Genomic DNA, 23,033 nt, shown 5'->3' with positions numbered 1-23,033 from the left:
TCTTCACATCCAAACCATACCCCTTTTACCCCAAACACATCTGTACAGTATTGCAGAAGTGCCACACGTGATTGCGGTCGGAAGAGGTGTGGGACTTGAAAGAGAACGTTTTTGGGAGAATTCTTCTTTGGAGACCCTTTCTCTGTTCATGAATCGTTAGCGCCATCCCTTCTTCGGCATCTCTATCCTCACGGTCTTGCATTTCTTCACAGTGCCCCGGTGTTCCGCTGCATGACCGTACATCCCGTGCCTCTCTGTTACTGGTGGTATCAGTGATGGTTTGTCGACCAGCTGTCCACCACAGATTTTCCTTTGTGGTCTCGTAAGCACCTTCTCATGGGCTCCTGCTCTGTCGGTTTCCGTGCTTCATGACTGCCATGACTGCTATTCCCTTTCTGTAATATCGAGTGAGTTTGAAACTTATGGGTGCCCTGGTTTCCATCTTCTCCATGTACTATGCCGCTTGGAGCCTTGCCCAGCATTTGCATGCGTTTCTGATCTCCACTCCCTCATCTCAACCCCCTCCTTTCCACCTGGTCAGTCGCAAGGACTTCCTCAGCATTCACAGAGGGCACACTGAAAAATACTCCATCTGTTGTACAATGATATGATATGATATGATATGATATATGATATGATATGATATGGCATTTAAAACGCGCCTATACAAAAGTGTTTCAAGGCACCAATAGGCAAGGGAGGGGAACAAAGGGAGGAGAACTCAACAATCTTACTAGGCTTAGTGACGTTGAGATCGGGCAAGTGCAGGAGAGAGGGAATGGGAGAAGTGCCAGGGGGATGGGCAAGTGCCAGACACAGAATCACAAACAAGTAGTGCAGCCAACAGGTGGCAAGTGCGAGTATTAAAGGTGTAGACAATAGGTGTCAGTAATTGCAGGTAAGGGGACTGTAGGGTTGCAGATACAGACCACAAGTGCAGGGGATGCCAGGAGGCAGTGCGGGAGTGCAAATGGGTGAGCAGGGACCTGGCCCCGAGTTCAGAGGGTAGCCAGGTGACCAGTGCAGTATCAGATAAGAGATCAGCAGGGGAGGGGAGAGGAAGCGAGAAGGCAGAAGCAAAGAGGAAGGTCTTGAGGTGCTTTCGGAACCAGAGATGGTTCTGCTCAAGTTTCAGAGAGGCAGGGAGGCTGTTCGAGAGAGAGGCGCCATCTGAAGAAAGAGATCTGCCCCAACTCATAGCTTTGGAGAAGCGACTGACCCTCAAGGAGTTGCAGGTGGAGGAGCGAATAGCCCAAGTTGGAAGATATTTCTGAAGAGAGAGTGGGTGGTATAGTGGTTCCAGGCCTCAGGAGGCCTTGTGGACAAGGCAGAGGGTATTGAACTTGATCCTTGCTGCCACTGGGAGCCAATGGAGAGATTTCAGGGCTGGAGAGATACCATCCCTGGGCTTGAGGCCAAGGAAAACTCTCACAGTCCTGTTCTGGATGTGTTGTAGAGGACAGAGAGTAGAGGCAGGCAGAATTAGAAGGGGACTGTTGCAGTAGTCCAGCCTAGAGAGAACCAGAGCTATGGAGACAGTGAGCTTCTGGGGGAAGGTGAGAAAAGGAAGAATACCTCTGAGGAGATGAAGCTGGTAGTTTGACTTCTTAGAGACATCAGAGATGTGAGGAGAGAATGAGAGTCTGGAGTTGAAGATGACCCCAAGGTTCTTAGCCTCACAGGTGGGAACAGGAAGAGGATCCAGTGTGGGTGGCCAGAGAGTGACAGGAAAGGAAGGTGCAGGTGTGCCAATCAGGAAGATATCTGTCTTACTGACATTAAGGCAGAGATCATTAGTGGCACACCACTCCTGGATTGCAGACAGAAAATCCGGGATGGGAGAGGGTGAGAAGGCGGTTACCAGACATTTGGTCGAAAAAAATTGATCGACTGGACAAATGGTTGAACCAATTTGGTCGAAAACCAAATGGTCGAATTTTTTTATTTTTTTATTTTCACCCCTTTTTTGGGTTTTTTTTGGGCGGTCACCCCCCTACCCCCTTTTTTTTTCTAAAAAACCCTTTTTTTAAAAAACGAAAACCCGAAAAATATATATATAAATTTAAAAAAAAATTCGACCATTTGCTTTTCGACCAAATTGCTTCGACCAAATGTCTTTCGACCAGTTTTCAGTCGACCAAATGTCTGGACACCTGAGAAGGCGGCTGAGGGGAGCCTGAAAGTGAGCTGAGTATCATCCACATAGGACTGAAAGTTGGAGCATAGAGCAGCAATGCAGTGGGGGCAAGAGGTGCCAGGTATTGGTTTAACAGCCATGGAGAAAGGTTAGACCACTGGGGAACACCACAGGTAGAGAGTGAGCTAGATGAGAGGAAGGACCCAAGTTGGACCTGGGAGGGTCAGTCAGAGAGGAAAGAGGCCAGCCAGGCCAGGGCCTGATTCGTGTTACCCAGGTTATCATGGAGTCGCTTGAGCAGGATGGCATGGTTGACCGTGTTGAAAACAGAGGAGAGATCGAGTAAGATGAGGACAGAGGGCTGAGTGGCATCGAGGTTAGAGAGCATGTCTTCATGGACGTTCAGGAGAGCAGGTCTGTGCTTCTGGCTGCTCTGAGCCAGACTTATGGTCATGGAGACAACCAACACATTCAGTGTAAAGAATAAGCTAGACGATGTCCAGCTTCTGCAGGAGTTTGCCCAGGAAAGGGGTGATGGAGATTGGGCGATAGTTAGCCAGGCAGGATGGGTCAGCAGAGGGTTTCTTAAGAAGAGGGTGCACAAGGGAGTGCTTTAGGGGGGAGGGAAGACTCCAGTGGCCAAGGAGTGGTTGCAGAAGTCAGCCAGAGCAGGAGCTATGGTGTCAATGTGGTCCTTGATGGTTTTGGAGGAACAGCGATGAACTGATTTGACAAGACTTTCATAGATCAGACTTGTCTTGAAACCTTGTCTGGGGAGAACAGGGGAAAGGCAGAGAAGGAGGGAGGAGAGGTGGCCGAAGAAGGACCAGAGGAAGGGCTGGGAGTAGAGGGATCAGGCGGAGAGTAAGAGAGCGAGGACAGGATGTCCTGAGTTTTAGAGATGAAATGAGAAGCCAGCGCCATGCAGAGGGACTGGGAGGGGACAGGAGAGGCAGAGACTGCAGCGGATTGGCCAGCTCCTTGCAGATTTTAAAGAGTTCGGCCAAGTTGTTAGATGCCGCAATGATGCAGGCTTGGATGTGTGCTCTCTTATTGGTGTGGACAGAGAGCTGGTATTGCCTTTGGACCAGGCAGCAATCAATTTGTCAGAGGATGTACCAAAAGCACGCCATTTCCTCTCAGCCACCCTGCACTTTCCTTTAATGGTGACGAGGTCTGAGTCATACCAGGAGTTGCACTGGGCTTTGGGCTTCAAGCGGATCCTCATGACAGTGGGAAGAACATCAAGAGTGTCAGATATGGCAGCGTGGAGCAAGGAAAGGGCTGTGTCAGGGTGTGAGTCAGCCCAAGGGGGGCGTTGGGTGAGAAAGTTGTGGCGAAAGCCTCAACTGACACTCGCTTCATGGGTCGGATGACCGAGAAGGTAGGTGGCAGTGGTGGAGGTGGCTTGGCCTGAGGGGTTGAGAGGGTGAGCTGGGAGGAAAGGAGAAAGTGATCACTCCAGGAGAGAGTAGTAGTGAGAGGGATAGAGAGGGGAAGGTCTAAAGAGATCAGAACATCCAGAGTGTGCCCTGCAGAGTGAGTCGGGCCGGAGGGGAGAATAGAGAGAGAGAGTCACAGAGGGTCGTGAAAGAGTCCAGAGGAAGGACAGAAAGCATCCAGGTGGATGTTGAAGTCTCCAAGGAGGAGGATTTGAGTGGTTGAGGCTAGGTGGGAGGACAGAAAGGAATTTACCTGACCAGGTGGCTGGTAGTTAGTGGCCACAGTTAGAGATCGGCCAGGGGAAAGAGAGAGAGCCTGCAGACCAGGTATTCAAAGGAGGATTAGGACTGCATAGGAATGATAGAGGCAGGAATCCACTCCGAGAAGATCAAGGCAATGCGCCCACTGGAATGGTTGGATCTGGGCACTGAGAGGACTTTGTAGCCATTAGGGCGGAGAGTGTTAAAACTTGTGATGGAGCTGGCCATGAACCATGTCTCAGTGAAACCGAGAACATCAAGGTCAAGTTCTTCCAGGAGGTAGCAGATGTCAGAGGAGTGTTTGAGAGCTGGGCGAGAGTTGAGAAGGGCAATATAGAGAAGGTTGCCACCCTTCAAAGACTTCCGGGGAGGGGTACAAGTCAGAGGTACTCCCTGCGGAAGTGTAGAATTAGCCAGAGGGAGAGCAGAAGAGGAAGAAGGAGAGGGCAAGTCAGCCAAGGTGGAGGAAGAGGGTGCCAGAGAGGTGGGAGACAAAGCAAGGGAGCCAGAGAAGTGAGAGAAGGGACAGCAGGAGAGGAAAGGAAGTTGATAAGGCGTGAAAAGCATCTATCAAAGAGGAGGAGGTTGGCCTGAGGGCCTTGGACGGTGCCATTTAGGTAAACATTAATGATGATCTTAGAGGAATAGAAGGGGGCCAGGAGGGCCATCCACCGGGTGGCACCATTATTGGGAGAGACAGCACAGGGAACATGTGTGGAGTCCATAAGTCTGGCAAAGGAATGACAAAGAGGATGTCGGTGAGGATCTGTCTGGAGGAAGCATTGTTATAGGTTTCAGTGAACGGGAGGCCTGGGTTGGAGACCAGGATATCCTTTTTGGACTTCCTCCTACCAGACCTAGTGTGAATGACAGGATAGTCAATAGAGAAGCTGTTAGGGAGGATAGGAGAAACAGAGAGCACCATAGAGGATCCAGAGATGGGGGAAGAGGGGATAGGCGGTGGGGGAGGTGACAAGGTAAGGGGGTGGGGAGACACTACGGTAAGACACAAGAGGAGGTGTGCAAGCAGACAAGAACGAACGAGACAAGAACGCGTAAGTAAATAAAGCTAACTAGATGATGGGTTTAAGGGACAAGAGGGGCAGTCAAGTAGAAGTGAAAACAAACCAGTAACATAGTATGAACGAGGGAACCTGAAAGAAAAAGGACACAGCAAGGGAACAACCAGGCAAAGCAGGGGCTAGAACAGAATGATCAATCAAGGGAACCTAAGCAGAGCATGAACAAAAACATTGAGAATTAGGCAGTTGAAGTTTACAGCAAAATGAGGGAACCTGAAAGAGAAGGACACAGCACGGAACAACCAGCAGAGCGCAGACTAGATAAATGAATACTGATAGAAGGGATGATGAACAGTGATCAAAGGGAACATGCGGAGAAGAATTTATTTATTTATTTATTTATTTATTTATTTATTTATTCAAATTTTTAAAGCGCACATCAGCCCACTCACCTTCAGCGCTACTCATCTCAGCAGCACATCGCCATCCCCGGACGCCGCCCATCATCTAAGGAAGGAAAGGAACGAAGTTAGAGAACTGTTCAAAAGACTAATTATACTTACCTGTCGGACTCTTGACAGTGAAGTAACTAGGCAGCAACGAGCCCGCATCAATCAACGCGCCCCTGCGCTGAAAGCAGGATGGAGAGCACACTTTCAAAGAAAACAAGATGAGCTGTGGATCAAAGGGAAGGTTTGGACCCCGGGAAAGAAGGGGTTCAAGCACACAGAGACAATAGGGAGTTAAACTCTACCAATCCTGTGTTTCAGGCCCAGTCTCACGTCGAGTAGACTCCAGGGAAGGGTTAGAGGACGTAAGAGGTCAGACAGGCTGAGTGACGTCCCCGTGGATACCAGATGAGCGTTACAGAACACAAAGCCTCACATCAAAATCCACCTGGGCGTCATGGAAACGTCAGAAACTGACCAGTTAGCCCACATGTTGGGGCAGCTACGTTCCGCAGTACATGCAGCCAGGCAGGAGACCAACACCCTGAGGAGAGAGCTGATAGTAGCCAAAGAATGCACTGATGATTTAAGCCGGCAACTTCTCCAGTCACATGCAGGGCATGCTCCATTGCCGGCAAGCGTGCCCTCGATGCCAGCACCATCAGCCAATCCCGTTCAGATAACCCTTCCTGGGGCAGTTCCCATGGCCCCGCCCGAACGATTTACGGGGGATCCCAAGAGGTTTGCAACATTCATGAACCAGTGCCGCCTGCACTTCCTTTGTAGACTAGGGGCCTTACCGAATGACCAATCACGGGTCGCTTTTGTACTATCCTACCTGAGTGGTAGCGCCGCGGACTGGTCTGTACCCTTTGTGGCCCAAGACAATCCTTTGCTGCATGACTTCAGGGGCTTTCAACAGGAGATGGAAAAGCTGTTTGCCCGTCGTACTCATGGGCAGGCATTAGACAACGAACTTCTGTCCCTACGCCAAGGGAATCAAGATCTATTAAGATACATAGCCACGTTCAATAGACTTGTAGTTGAAGCAGAATGGCCAGTGGAGAAGCAAACCACGTTATTTCATCAGGGGTTGCGGGGGGAGCTCAAGGATGTTCTCGCACAAGTAGTGAACCCCCCCGAAAGACTGCTCAGAATTCATTGACCTTGTTGTTCAACTGGATCATAGGTTGCAGGACCGAAGAGCAGATCGAACCAGACCAGACCCTCACCCTATGTATGTGCGTTCAAAGGACAATATTGCCCGCACAACGGAAGGTTCAGGAGAACCAATGCAAATCGTGGGGGTCAGACCCCCTTGACTAAAGCGGAAAGGGATAAAAGGAGACAGCAGTAGTTATGTCTGTACTGTGGAAGGTCAGGTCATTTCCTTAAAGAGTTCCCTGTGAAGCCACCGAGGAGGACGGTAGGGGCCACGGACAAGGAAGATACCATCAAGGAATCGGAAAACTCCCTAGCCCGGCAAGTGTAGGGGTCCACTTGTCGAGCAAAGAAAGTGAACTACAGACCACCATTTTGCACTATCTGTGGTATTGCTCAATCACCATCAACCATCTCGGATGCACGCAGTAAGAGCGTACATTGACAGTGGAGCCGTTGGGAATTACATCGACCAGGATCTTGCAGCAAAGATGGGGCTTCCGTTATGCCCTAAATCAACCACCGACACTGTTACCACTGTCGACGGTATGGTAATAGCTTCTGGTCCAGTATCCCAATGCACTGCTGCGTTAACCCTTCTGTGCCAGGATGGACACCAAGAATCTATCGTTTTCGACCTCATTAAGGCACCACAGTTCCAGTATATTTTGGGAATGCCATGGTTGGTAGCTCAGAATCCTTGAATCGATTGGCGAGCAAAAGAATTGGCCTTTCCCGAGACTTGCGCCCACACTTGTTATCGCCAAGAGAAACAAACAATAGACACCAGAACCTCCACGCTTGCAACTCTGGCAATCGGCACCCTACCAAGTGAATACCAGGACTTTCAAGATGTCTTTCAGAAAGAACAGGCTAATACCCTGCCACCGCATAGACCATACGATTGCCAAATCGACCTGATACCCGGTGCACAAATCCCTTGTGGGCGAATTTACGCACTCACGGAACCAGAAAACCAGCACCTGAAGGCCTATCTTGACCAATACCTGGCCAACGGGTTCATCCGTCCCTCAAAGTCTCCAGCAGCCAGTCCTCTATTCTTCGTACCGAAAAAGGAGGGGGACTTCAGAACGTGCATCGACTATCGCGCACTGAACCAGATTACCGTAAAAAACTGTTAACTCTTGCCACTGATCCCTGAATTGCTTGATCAAGTCAAAGATTCCCAAATCTACACAAAACTAGACCTGAGGGGGGCATATCACCTTGTTCGCATAAAACAGGGGAACGAATGGAAAACCGCTTTTCGCACGAAATACGGCTTGTACGATATCAAGTAATGCCCTTTGGCCTTTGCAACGCACTTGCAGCATTTCAATACTTCATGAACGATGTCCTACGGGAATTGATTGATGTCTGTGCTCTAGTGTACATCAACAATATTCTAGTATATTCCGCATCAAAGCAGGACCACGTTAAACACATCTGATCCGTATTGGAGAAACTCTGTCAACACCAGCTCTACGCCAAGCTCGAAAAGTGCTCATTCCACGTCTCCAAGGTGGAATTCCTGGGCTTTATTCTCAGCCCAAATGGAATCCGAATGGATGTACACAAGGTAGATGCTATCCTGAACTGGCCATCCCCAAATTCATTCAAGGGGATTCAAAGTATGCTGGGTTTTGCAAACTTCTACCGCCGGTTCATCCCAGGATTTTCTCAAATCATGCATCCCATCACGTCATTGCTAAGGAAAAGCAACAAAAAGTTCCAGTGGACAACAGAAGTCAAGGAAGTTTTCTAGGAACTCAAAGCAAGATTCACATTTGCCCCAATCTTACGCTACCCTCGCCCTGATCTCCCATACCTGGTGGAAACGGATGCCTCAAGCATGGCTATGGGAGCCGTCCTCTCACAAAAGGACCCCGAAACGGGCCAGTTACACCCTGTTGCCTTCTGGTCGTGTAAATGCACGCCCCCTGAACTCAATTACGCTATCACAGACAAATAACTCCTGGCCATTAAGTCAGCCTTTAAGGCGTGGCAGCACTACCTCTTGGGCGCCAGACACACAATCACCATAATAACTGACCACCGGAACCTCCAGTACCTGAAAACGGCAAAGGCCCAATCCTCACGACAACTACGTTGGGCTCTTTTTTTTGCTGAATATGACTACGTGATTACATTTCGACCAGGGGTGAAAAACGGGAAGGCCGATTCCCGTCCCGTATGGGGGTGGAAGAGCAAGGGTATCAGACCTCTGACCCAATAGCAATCATCCTGAGTGACAAGCTCCTAGGAATCACAGCAATCATAACTCAGAAAGAATTACATGAAGAAATCCAAAACCTGATGAGTCCGGAGCAATTACAAGCGTGGAATGCACAAGGAGAACATTACATGATAAAAGATCAGTTGCCCTACTTCAGGAATCGTTTATTCTTACCAAACCAAGAACTACGAGAACAACTACGAGGCTATTGCAACTATTGGAAATCCCACCAGCACCCTGGCACACGTTGTCCCTCAATTTTATTACTGACTTACCACCCAGTAAAGGGTTTAACACTATTCTTGTGGTCGTGGACCTATTTTAAAAAATGGCACATTTCATTCCTCTTAAGGGGCTCCCAAATGCTTCCACTCTGGCAAAGATATTTCTTGAAGGCATAGTACGGCTCCATGGGTTTCCTTCAGTTTTAGTCTCAGACCGAGGTACTCAATTTGTATCTAACTTTTGGAAAAAATGCTGCTCTATGGCCCAGATCGACATCCGGCTATCCACCAGTCACCATCCCCAAACGGATGGTCACACTGAGAGGACAAATCAGATGCTCGAGCAGTATCTGCATTGCATGTTACACCAAACTGAAGGAAGCTGGTTCGACCTATTATGGATAGCTGAATATGCTTATAATAATTCCCTACACACCAACACTGGGCAGGCACCCTTTTATACCATGTATGGCAGGCACCCACATACTTCTGAGTTGGACGTTCCTACAACCCTGGAAATGCCAGCAGTCAAAACCTTGCACACAACCATTTCTCAAACCTTTCAAAGGGCAGATGAACACCTACTTCAAGCTAAGAATCGCCAAAAGAAGTTTGCTGATCAACACCGAGCAAAGGCCCCCAAATACCAAGTGGGATACAAATTCTGGCTGGTGTCTAAACACGTGTCCATTAAAGGAACCTGAACTTTCCGTCCAAGATACCTGGGTCCATTCACTGTCACCTCCGTCATAAATCCTGTGGCGGTCAGACTAGCTTTGCCGTCAAACATGCAGATTCATCCTGTGTTCCACGTGTCTCTCCTTAAACCTGTTCAACCTGGGACCTGGGCGAGCGTCCCCCAGATAGCACGATCCTCCCCACAATGAGAGACAATAATGGACTCTCCCAAGATGGGAATAAGGCTAAGACAAAGTGCGGGTGAGCTTAAATGGGAGTTTATCAGTCAGAATAGGGCATGCAAAGGACTCTGCAAACTCCGAGAGTGCTCTGTCTGACAATAGCAAAGACAGGCGTATATATTTACAAAAAACGTCATAAGAACCTACATACTATAGGGGGCAAAAGTTCGTAGGGATTGGGTGGCGACGACTAACTATAGGTGCCGCTGTGATGTGGTTTGCCGTGGTTGGTGGACGTCGCTGGTTACCCTCGTGGTGCGGGCCGGGCAGGTCAGCTGGGTTCATCCGGACGGTGTTGTTGTGCCAACCGTGACCAGTGTCAGTGATGAACGTCTTTCCTGGCTTTCTGCCCTAAGGCCACGCACACGGCAGTCATTCAACATTGCAATATTATCTTCCCCGGTAAATCTTCCAATAGGTTATTCTACAGGTTAATGCAACACAGGAGGAATGCATCTAGAGTGGGGTCTTTTGGTGATACATCAATACATGGTTACCATCGTCCTGTTGACCGGGTATCATATGTCGCGAGGTTGGGTCTCAGGGCAAGGGACGAGCTGTCCGAGTTATCATGTCTCGTTAGAAGTCATTATGAATGTGGTCCTGTAGTGTTGCTATAATATTGGGTGTCCTAATTTTACAGGGGCCATTAACCTAAGGTGAGCCGGTGGGTCGTGGAGCCTAAGAAAGGGCGCCTTCGGGCCTGTGTTTATGGCTGGGGTTTACTGCTGGTTGTAAATAATTCAGGTGGCAGGCCGTGGCCTTGGGTGCTGCAGGGGAATGTGAATGTTTGAAGCGGCTCCAGCCGAATTGGGGAGGTGGAGCAGAGCAGCACAGGCCTCTGCTTTTCCGTCTGGCAGGCCTCAATGGGGAAGAAGGGGGAATGGCCTTGGATATGCCCACAAAGGTATTTTCCTCGTGTGTTGCAGATTTAAGTGGAAGAGGCATAAACATTCATATAATATACAATACTCATTGAGTCTTTTCAAAGCTTATGTTTTCAAAATTGTTAGTGCCTTTTACATGGCTATTTCAAATGCGTCACCTATATGTTAAGTACTTAACAACCACAACATTTTGTTACATTTCTATACATGCGCGGTAACCGAGGTAGTAGTAAGGTTGGTGGAGCACGCAGGAACAACCAGCTAATAAGACTGATGGCAGTGACACATGGTGAGCTTGGAAATACATACTGTGCATTTTCGTGCACCATTTACATGAGCTCCGAGTAGGGTTGTATTTGTCTTCCTTTGTACTCTAGCAGCATTAGTTCAGTTATGGCATGGGACCTTGGGGTGCAGTCTTCTCGGCGAAACATATAACATGAAAACCCCGGGACACTTTTACCATTTGCGCATAGCTACGGGGATGTGGGTACTTCAACCCGAATGCCATATAAGCACACATTCTGCCATCTTCATGGAGGTTACATGTTTTTCGTCAGAAAGGTCATGGAGAGAAGAGTTTCAACACAGGTAGTTTGCTCATTAGTATTTGGGGGCTCTGCTTTTGTCAGGGGACCATTTTACAGTTCTTTTCCACCCCGGCCCTGCTGGCCGGGTCAGACTGGGAACAGCGATACACTGCGGAAGGTGAAATGTTACAGTGTTTGCATCTAACACTACCTCATGTCCGTCTGTTCGTGGGAACGGGCTCTCAGTGGATCTGCCAGGGAGCTGCGGCCGCAGGGACAAGTGAGACTCTCCAGGGGTGGGGGCCGCGCTGTGGTGCACAGGGCTCAAACCATTTTGATTTCACAAAATGGTTTCCAGGGTCTAGCTAAATACAGCATGTTTGGTCAATGTCTTCAGCCAGTGGTCCACCCGCCACCTGGGCCCTGATGGCAGGGGGAACCCCTGACGAGCCATGGACTTCACAGGGGGGAAAGGCTGCAGGGGAGGGGGGTCTCTTGGACCAATCCTCCCATACATTTCCCCCTTTCGTTACTTAAGTAACGAATACTGTAACTCCCTCAACCTCTTGCGTTCTTCTTCTTCAGCTACAGCCTCATCCCAGCGTGTTATTTGGAGCCATTTTGCATTTGCTCGTGCCTGGATGCTAGGGATGAGTGAGGCAAAGAAAGTTTCTGCAGAACTGAATAATCGATATCTATCCGGGATCTGTGCCAGCAGCTCTGATGATGCTTTTGATATGTAGTTCGATGATCGTTTGTTTCATGACAGCATCTCCTCCTTGTTACCGGAAGACAGGACATATACTTGTGACTCTGCAGTTAGCTGGGCCTCATTCTGCTGAGGGGTCTCTCGCATTCTCTTGCTCCCATCAATGTGGCCCTCCGGTATACCATTAGTGCAGAATGTAGGGTAGCCAATGAGCAGCTGCCACTCCAAGATTGTGGGAGGTGCAGGTATGCCTGGTTGCCACATACCCAATAAGTGTCCATGAGGGCCGCTGTCCCCTTTCTCATATCTGGGATGGTGAGGGTCTTGTTGCAATTTTTGTTTACCCCCATGATGACTTTCCCGTCTCCCTTGAAACACAGTTCATAGTTTATTTCTTTCTGTAGCTTGAAGGGCTTTTCAGTGGCCGTCACCCAAGTCAATTTTGAGATGTGCTCCTTCCAGACTGGTGTGCAAGTTTTTTCTATCCATTGCAGTTTCTCTGGTGCCACACCTCGCAGCGCTTCAGCTTTGCACATTATCTCTTCATCTTTCCACTTATTTTCTGAAAATAGTGTCCCTTGTATTATAAAAAATGGTTCCTACAAATATATCACTCCTACCGCCTTCGGATAACATGTTTTCTCACTCTGCAGCATTTTAAAAGTTACCTCATGTGCCTGGAAGGTGTTCTTAATTCTGCACAACGTGAGATGAAGGAGACATTGGGCATCGACAATAGGCAACTCTTTGGGCAGCAATACTTTGGGCGTACCTGAAGCATGGGGAATGAGGGAGCAGACGTAACAGCTCTCATTTGTTGTTTGCTTAGCCGTTGCACTCATGTCCGCATACCATTTATTTGTCGGGTGGGGGTGTCGTGGGTCTTCCATTTTGTCCAGTCCCAACCCGTAATACTCGACGTATTTTCTCCTTCCCGCCTCCCTTTTCCTCCTGTTATTTCTAAGATATCTCCCAGCTCCGTGGGCGAGGAACAGTGTAGGCCCCCCTTTCTCCCCTTCATCCCCTTTAACCATTCATTGTATAATGCTTTGTATCTCACAGCCATCTTTTCATTCTCTTTCTTTATACTATCTAGCAGTGTGTTTTCTATTGCGGGAGTGGACACGCTGGTGGGGGTGTTGTATAACCATGATATAACAGAGGGGTTGCGATCATTTAAACTGTGGGCATTGTAATTAGATGCTTTTGGCGGGGAAGTTGTGCTGTTTCATGTTTTTTCCTGCAGTCTTTCATTTGGCGAGATAGCAGCATTGGGCGGTGTCGTGTAATATCCCCATACAAGTTTAGATCCGTCCCACACCAAAAAATCACCTTCTTTAGTATTTGCAGTTGTTGTTTCATTTGTCGCATTAATCCCGTTGTTCCCTCCCCCCTTGTTCATCTCGATAGAGATGAACGCTATAAGCCAATACGTAACCAAGCCAAACAGTATTGTAAAAAATAATGTAATGCATACAGACAATCCACACTCATACGAATATCTACATCTTTCAGCTAAAACTTCTCTATATCTAACAAATCTATCCGTTGCAGGCTGCCCGTTAGTTGCCATGGTAGTTCCTGTTTGAGATATAAAAGTGCATTAAGTGCGTGCATGTAAACATTCTTTTTTGGCACTGTTTGTGCCAGGAGGTCATGGAAGGGAGATGGGTTGGGTAGGGGAGGGGAGAAGGTGGGAAATGTACAGAGAAGGGAGCAGACAATATACATATTTTTCACATCGTTATTTACACTTGAACGTCTTTTTTTTTTTTCATTTATCTCTATCGATAACCTGTAATATAATTTCTTTCGTTACCTTTTTTGTCTGTCAGTTACACTCCTCCATTCACTTGTTCACGTTCACTCATCATTTTCATTACTTTTGTTTGCTGTTGTCTGTGCCTCCCCATCCACCTCTTCCTGTACACTATTATATGCCTTTCGCACATCTGTCAAATGTATCCAGTATTTGAGCCCCTTTTCGTTTACAACTGTAGGGGTACAAAATACCACTTCGTACGGCCCATGGAACCTTGGGGCATGCCACCGGCGCACAAAGCTCCGGGCATAAATTAACTCCCCTGGCATTAATTGTGCCTGTGCTTCATGTTCTGCAAGGGACACCGTTGTGTTTCCCTCTTCCCTTGTGAATGGTGGTGAGAGCTGCTTTGAGATTGCACACGCTTCCCTAGTTAGCTTCTTCAGGTATTCTGTGAATTCATCTCCCAATATCGTGGCGCTTCTGTGTGCATCTGAGTGTTGGCGTAGTGGGGAATGTGCAGTGTGCATCCGTCTCCCTGTCACAATTTCGTGTGGGGACAGATGGTGGTCCTTGCTCGGCTGATTCCTCAGCTCAAACAGCGCAAGGGGTAAACAGTAGATCCAGTTTTTCTTTAACGAAAAACACAATTTAGACAGTCTCCCTTTTAAAAGTCCGTTCATCTTTTCGACAACGCCATTACTTTGAGGATGGTAAATCAAGCACAATTTAAGTTTTATTCCCAATAACGTGGTCACTTCTTTGAAGAGCTCGTTCACAAAATGAGTGCCGTTGTCTGAGCGAATTACATCGCAAATTCCCCAACGGGGGAACACTTCCCTTACTAGGAACTTTGCAGCGCTTTTAGCATCAAGTCGTGCACGTGGGCATGCTTCCACCCACCTCAAAAATGGACATACAACCACTATCATGTAGCGTGCCCCATTACACCTCTCCCCCATGTCTGCGTAATCAATGTGCAGTTCTCTGAAGGGCCCTATCAGTTTTGGAATTGTCCCCCTGAGTGTTCGTAGAGTCATTCCAGAGTTATATATTTGGCACGTTGTGCACTCCATTGTCAATCTAGATATGTGTTCTTGGAGACATGGCACAAACCAGTGTTCTTGTTTCTCTGCTGCAATGTGTTGTTTGGTGTTATGCGCGGGAAAGTGTAATTGCTGAAATGCTATCTCTAACAGTTTGACGGGCATTACTACTTTTCCAGAGTTATTTTGGCGCCATAGTAAGTCTGTTGCCGATTGGCTGCACCCTCTTTTTTCCCACACCATCTTTTCATCACAACTGGCCCCTTCCTGCAGCTCTAGTATTTGTGATATGGGCATGGCATTGTATCCTTCTGGGAGCTCTTCGCTCGTTTTGTGCTGTAATAGGTACTCACCTGCTCCATGTCTTTCAAAATATGAAGCTTCCTTGGCAGCAGCGTCTGCTGCTGCGTTCCCCAAAGATACAACGTCTGCGTTGGACATATGTGCTTGGCACTTCACTATTGCTACCACTGTTGGATCTTTTAGGGCCTTAATCAATTCTTTCAGTAGTTCAGCATGTTGCACTGGGGTCCCATCTGCCCTTCGAAACCCCCTTCGGCCCCAGCGGGCTAGACCTCCGTGTACTGTCGTCGTCATGTGGCTGAATCTGTATATATTGTTACAGCACATCCTTTAGCTGCATGTAATGCTTCTATTAGGGCGATAAGTTCCGCTGCTTGGGCTGAGAAATGGGACGGGAGGCGGTACTGTACTAGTACTTCATACTCACCGTCTTCTAGCCTCACTACTGCCAGTCCCACATGTTTCTCTCCTGTGTCCATGTCAATCGACGCTGACCCATCCACAAAGTACACCTCTCCTTCGCTCAAGGCTTTTTCGCACACCACTGTGCCCTCCCCCGTTTCTCCTGTGTAAGTTGCACAATTGTGTTCTTGCATGTCCTCTAGTGTGCATGGTTCTGTGATGAATGTTGCCGGGTTTACTGTCCTGCACCTTACCACGTGAATATTGGCGCTGGACAATATATTTTCATAGGCAGTTTCTCGCTGTGTGGTCAGTGTACTTTTTGATCTTTCAAGTACTGCAAATAATGAGTGTTCCACAAACAACGTGACAGGGCACCCCATTACTATTGTGGCACTTTTCTCAATGGCAAACGCGGCGGCGGCGAGAGATTGCTCGCATGCGAAGTGGCGTTGCATCACCGCATCCAATGTCCCACTATAGTAAGTCAATGGTTTGTGTCCTAGGGAAGTCTTTTGTGTCAGTACAGCTGTCATAAGAGTTCCCTTACAATGTGAGAACAGGTAAAATTTGCGCTCATAATAAGGATTGGCGAGTACTGGAGCACTCAAAATCAGATCTTTTAGTGACTTAAACGAGTCACTCATTTCTTCTGACCACTCTATTTTCCTGTTCTCTTGCTGGGCCTCCTTGAGTGCTTGCAGTAATGGCCTGGTGTAGGCTGCATAATCTAATATCCATGCTCTACAATAGTTCCACATTCCCAAGAATTTCTGCATCTCCTTCACTGTTGTTGGTTCTCTCACTCACCTTATTGCTTCCACTCTGTCAGGGATTATTCTTTTCCCGTCTTTTGATATCAGCTGTCCCAGGTACAGCACCTCTGTCTGACAGTATTGTAGCTTTCCCTTGTCCACCTTGTACTCTTTATTCGCCAGCAGCGTCAAAAGTGTTACTGAGTCTTTTCTGCACGTCTCTTCACTCTGTGCGCAGACGAGCAAATTGTCTACGTACTGAATGATCCTGCTTTCAACTGATAAATTACCCAGGTCTTCGTGTAGTATGCGGTTGAATATGCTTGGACTTTCACAGTACCCCTGAGGTAACCTGCAATGCTCGTATCTCTTTCCCCATAATGCGAATGCTGTCAGGTATCTGCTTTCTTCTGTCAAGGGGATGGAGAAGAATGCATTTTTCAAATCAGCCACTGTGAAATGTGATGCCGTTTTTGGGATGCTGCATAATATTGAAGCAGGGTTCGGGACTAAAGGGAACTCTTTCTGTATGACGTCATTTAGGGGGCGTAAATCCTGGATCATCCTCCAAGCCCCTCCCTTTGCTTTTTTGATCGGGTAGATACAGGTGTTACATGGGGAGTTTGAAGGCACTATTATCCCCTGTGTGTCGCGGGACAATGGATATTGTTTCACTCGGGGCAAAATTGCCCCTTGTTTGAGCTTTATTACCACTGGTGTCACTCCATGCAACAAACCTACATCATGGGGGCCTGTTGTCCACAAATTGTTTGGCACCAGTTGTATGTCATCATCAAAAAAGGACGGTGGCGTTCCCACCACTGCCATCAACTGGATGGGAACTTGTCTTGTCTGAATCAAAATGTCACAGGGCATTGCTATTTCCATTATTATCTCGCCATCATTTTCCGCATCAGAAAAGAGATCCTCATCAGATAAGTCCCGTAGGACAATATTAGCGTTGATGCACAGTACAGTGCACCATTCACACCCATCTATGTCCATCCCAATCACTGCAATCCTTTTTGCTGATACCTGTACAGCATGCAGGTCTAAGGATACCACTGACCCTGGTGCTATGTCTGGGCGCACTATTGGGCGGAAGATGAATTCTGCGGGTATTTTCCACTCCAACTTTTTTAGCTCAGGGACTACTTGGGCCAGCGTTTTTAAGCCTTCGATGAACATTCTCTCGTCCACTGGCAATCCACGTATTTCCGGTGCCATTGTCTGAGCCTGCACTACTAGCATTACGCGTAATGGGCATATTCCTGGTGTCGAGCAGACTATCCCTCTTTCTGTAAATGATATTGTCATGTTAAGCTTGCTAAGAAGGTTCCTTCCGAGCAGGTTTATTGGCGATTGTTCATAATACAGTAAGGGTGTCTTTACCATTTTACCCCCCACTGTCACATCCAAATCTTCTGTTTAAGGAACTTCAATTACAGCCCCAGAGAACCCCTGCGTCTCTATTTTCCGGTTAGATAACAGAAACCGGCCCTCACGAATACATGATTTCTCCGCTCCCGAATCCACCGTGAATATGAACTGCTTGTCTCCTATCTGCGCCCCTACCAATGGTTCCTCCGCTGCATCGTATGTTGTAGATAGAACAGGACACGTAAGTGTTCTCTGTGGGCTGTCCTCTGCTGGTTGTCTCGTTGTCCCCCCCTGGCTGAAGACACTTCCTGAAACTACTGACACACCACTGTAGGGGGCTGGTGCTGGTGCTCCATTGGCATTCGTTGCGAAGGGGTTGCCTGGGGTGTAGTGCATAATGTCGTTGTTTTGTGGGTGATTCTGTGTTCGGTAGTGATGCACTTGCCTTTGCTCTGGGCACCCCTGCTCTTGTTCCCTCTGTTGTCGCCCCATTGGAAGACCATATGGGCTTCCCGGGTGAGGGTTGCCATAGTGTTCTATCTCTGGAAATCCGTTGTTTGTTCTACTCCTGCAATCTCTGGAAAAGTGCCCCCACCTCCCACGGTTCCAACAGCTTCCCTGAGCACCTCTGGGACCTTGCCATCCACTTCCTCCCATTCCCCCGTACCCTTGTCCACCCCCTCTACGACCCCTGTACCCACCTCGTACCCCTTGAGGGGCCCACTCTTGCCACTGCGGACCTCCACTCTGCTCCTGCTCTTTCCACTGTCGTTGCCCTGCTCCTGCCCAATTCTTTGCCATCCTCCCCTGTATTGCTACCAGCCCCTTCTCCTCCTCTTCTCCCTACCTGCTGTGTGGGAGCGCGGCTACTCTCCTTTTCCCTCTCTTTTATTCGTGTACAGTGGTGAACTATCATGCTCTGTATTTCGGGCCATCCTTTTGCTTCAACACCTGTGATTTTGTCAAGTGCCTTTTGTACCTCTTTAGGGAGCCCCTTCTTTATTATGAAGTAGAATAATGATGTTGATTGATACCAGGGCGTGCCCGTTTCTGCTCTCCACATCTCCTGGACCCGAAAAATGTAATCCATAGCATCTTCCCCATCGTTCATCGTACATTGCATGACTGACTGCAAATCTGGGGTGTCTGGGAACGTCTCTCTTAATGCGTCCCACACCCTGGCATGTACTGTGTTAAAAGAGGCACCATCATGGCGATTGCAGTCTAACGTTACTCCCGGGAAGCCAGCCTTTACCCATACCCTGTCAGCTTGATCCCCGACTGCTGATACTAGCAGACTCTTCACATCACCTATTGCTAGAGGTACCCCGGCTGTGTGTTTCTCAAATGCATATATCCACTTGCTTGCCCCTCCTGATAGCGGGGGCAATAACTTTAACAAATTGGCCTTGTCCATCTGAGCCCAGGGTATGTAATTCGGCCACCCTCCTCCCCTGTGTATTAGTGGGAGTTGTAACCTCCCCTTTGTTGTCTTGTCTGCACTCACCTTCACTCCGTTCTTTCCTAGTGGTGCCATTTTCCCCAACCTATTCCTTGGTCGTCCTGCCCACTCTTCTTCCATGGTTCTCCCTGAACATGCGCCATCCAACCCCTCACTTCCTCTTCCCATTGCCATGCTTAATCTTTCACTTTCCTCTAAGTCTTCTCCTATATCACACAATAGCTCCTCTCTACCTCCTGTGGTCCTTATCTCATCGTCAGTGCGCTCCTCCCTCTCCTCTAGTTCAATTATTCGGGCCGGTTCTTCTTGTATCCTAAACAATATCTCCCCCTTCTTCCACCCCTCCTCAATGGTTTTATCCTGACGTGAGCTCTGACCTAGCAGCATTAGTCACAGTCTGTTCACATATGCTTTTTATCCTCGAGAGCTCGTCTTTTGCTACAGAGAGCCTGGACTCTAGGTCTTCTGTTAGTTTCTCTATGTTCACTATTGGTGTACTTACCTGGTCGCGCTCTCTATGACTCTCATACGGTGGGGGTGCTGTTGGCCCTTGAGTCGTAGTGACTGTTATTGGGGGTACATATGTTGGGTCACTGTATCCTTCTGCGGGCACTGGCTTATTTAGTATTGGGTACAACCTAGTTACCTCTACCGGTGGCTCCCCTTCTGGCAACACCTTGTCGTCTTTTGGTATCAGTAATGGATTGTCAGTGGTAGATGGCAGATCAGTACCTAATTCCCTTTTCTTAGGTGGGGTACTTCTTCAAACAATCTCCATAGGTCTAATATTTCTCTCCTATTATGTAGCTGCTTCCCCTTGTATTTCAAATAAATGCATGTAGCTACCATATCTAGGACACTCTTGTCAAACGATCCCCCTTCGGGCCATATTTGGGGTAACCCTTCCCCCTTCAGCTCTGTAATCCACTGACCGTGATATTTCTTAATGCGTTCAGCATACCCAGGTAGATTTTTACAAATATGCGCTAATGGTGTTTCTGTCCCCATAGTTCGTGGCTGCTCGATACGGATGTATATCTAGATATATATATATATATATATATATATATATATATATATATATATATATATATATATATATATATATATATATATATATATATATATCCTTATATAGATGTGTCACCTGATATATCTATATATCTGAGTATTTGCGTATCACTGCGTGTGCTTCCGTCACCTGAACAATCTAAGAATTGATGCACACAGCTTTTCCCCATATGCTTGTAGGGGGCACATACAAGAGCAAAGCACCCTTCGTACTCCGCAAATATCTTCAGCACATTTATCCAAAGAAAAAACAGTCACCTTATTGTATTGCTCTTTTCCTTGCAAAATTTCTTCTGGTCGCACTTACCATGACCACACCATAATTATACACTTATGACCACTCTTATACATTCAACGTGACAAATATGTTCTGGCACATGTGATGCTTACACACTCATAGACAACACTCTATTCACCGCTCAATTTGTAATCCCTTTCCTCCCTTACTAGCTGTCCCTTTCTTTCTTAATCTGATATTAATTCGTCTTGTAGTTTTGATATACACTCGTCTTTCTTCTTACATTATTATTATTATTTTTTTTTTGTACTAACCCTGTTTTTTCCCCATAAACCCAGAGAGAAGAATAGAAAGAATAGCAGTCCTTAATACATTCACTGTGTCTCCCTTTTACCAGACACCTTTATCTTATTTTCACTTCCTCATATATTCCCAGTACTAGTCAAGATAGCACTATGCGGCTCCGCCTTCTACCCCCTCGCGGAGCTAGGTTCCTGTCTCTTTATCTCTTTTCACCTCTTAATCCTAATGGCCATATGCAAAGAAAAAGTAAAGAAAGTCTAAAGTGGTTCTTAGTAGCCCCAAAGTGTCCCCTTTCAAACTACCTCGTTCCCTGTCCTGTTTTCCTCCCCTACTCCCTTTATGGTCGCTCGCACTTAATACTCACGTGCCCGTCTTGAACCGAGAGTCTCCGAACTGGGTCCGGCCAGGCAGTGTTGTCGTACGCTCAACGGTTAGCCCCGGCTCCGGCGAGCGGTACTCAAAGGGGATTTTTCAACCAGGATCCCGTACCCTCTCTCAGTTGAGTGCGCACTTCTGAGCGTACCGGTCGCCATTGGAGGGCAGCCTCCCGGAGCCGGCGCACTGTGCGTGTCCCTTTTCGACCAGAGATTCTCGTGCCAAAGGGGACGGTAGGGATATATATATATATGTTAAGAGAAAATAATCATCACGCTGTCGGGGTCACCACTGAAGGCGAGCATCCCCCAGATAGCACGATCCTCCCCACAATGAGAGACAATAATGGACTCTCCCAAGATGGGAATAAGGCAAAGACAAAGTGCGGTGAGCTTAAATGGGAGTTTATCAGTCAGAATAGGGCATGCAAAGGACTCTGCAAACTCCGAGAGCGCTCTGTCTGACAATAGCAAAGACAGGTGTATATATTTACAAAAAATGTCATAAGAACCTACATACTATAGAGGGCACAAGTTCGTGGGGATTGGGTGGCGACGACTAACTATAGGTGCCGCTGTGATGTGGTTTGCCGTGGTTGGTGGACGTCACTGGTTACCCTCGTGGGCCGGGCCAGGCAGGTCAGCTGGGTTCATCAGGACGGTGTTGTTGTGCCAGCCGTGACCAGTGTCAGTGATGAACGTCTTTCCTGGCTTTCTGCTCTAAGGCCACGCACACCGCAGTCATTCAACATTGCAATATTATCTTCCCCGGTAAATCTTCCAATAGGTTATTCTACAGGTTAATGCAACACAGGAGGAATGCACCTAGAGTGGGGTCTTTTGGTGATACATCAATACATGGTTACCATTGTCCTGTTGACCGGGTATCATAGGTCGCAAGGTTGGGTCTCAGGGCAAGGGACGAGCTGTCCGAGGTATCATGTCTCGTTAGAAGTCATTATGAATGTGTTCCTGTAGTGTTGCTATAATATTGGGTGTCCTAATTTTACAGGGGCCATTAAACTAAGGTGAGCCGGTGGGTCGTGGAGCCTAAGAAAGGGCACCTTTGGGCCTGTGTTTATGGCCAGGGTTTACTGCTGGGTTGTAAATAATTCAGGTGGCAGGCCGTGGCCTTGGGTGCTGCGGGGGAATGTGAATGTTTGAAGCGGCTCCAGCCGAATTGGGGGAGGTGGAGCAGAGCAGCACAGGCCTCTGCTTTTCCGTCTGGCAGGCTTCAATGGGGAGGAAGGGGGAATGGCCTTGGATATGCCCACAAAGGTATTTTCTTTGTGTTTTGCTGATTTAAGTGGAAGAGGCATAAACATTCATATAATATACAATACTCATTGAGTCTTTTCAAAGCTTATGTTTTCAACATTGTTAGTGCCTTTTACATGGCCATTTCAAATGCGTTACCTATATGTTAAGTACTTAACAACCACAACATTTTATTACATTTCTATACATGCGTGGTAAGCGAGGTAGTAGTAAGGTTGGTGGAGCACGCAGGAACAACCGGCTAATAAGACTGATGGCAGTGGCACATGGTGAGCTTGGACATACATACTGTGCATTTTCGTGCACCATTTACATGAGCTCCCAGTAGGGTTGTATTTGTCTTCCTTTGCACTCTAGCAGCATTAGTTCAGTTATGGCATGGGACCTTGGGGTGCAGTCTTCTCGGCGAAACATATCACATGAAAACCCCGGGACACTTTTACCATTTGCGCATAGCTACGTGGATGTGGGTACTTCAACCTGAATGACATATAAGCACACATTCTGCCATCTTCATGGAGGTTACATGTTTTTAGTCAGAAAGGTCATGGAGAGAAGAGTTTCATCACAGGTAGTTTGCTCATTAGTATTTGGGGGCTCTGCTTTTGTCAGGGGACCATTTTACAGTTCTTTTCCACCCCGGCCCTGCTGGCCGGGTCATACTGGGAACAGGTGAAATGT

This window comes from Ambystoma mexicanum, chromosome 6p (assembly GCF_040938575.1).
Source record: "Ambystoma mexicanum isolate Mex_15411 chromosome 6p, UKY_AmexF1_1, whole genome shotgun sequence".
Classification (NCBI taxonomy): Eukaryota; Metazoa; Chordata; class Amphibia; order Caudata; family Ambystomatidae; genus Ambystoma; species Ambystoma mexicanum.
The sequence above is the reverse complement of the archived record's forward strand: the minus strand, read 5'-3'. Positions refer to the sequence as shown.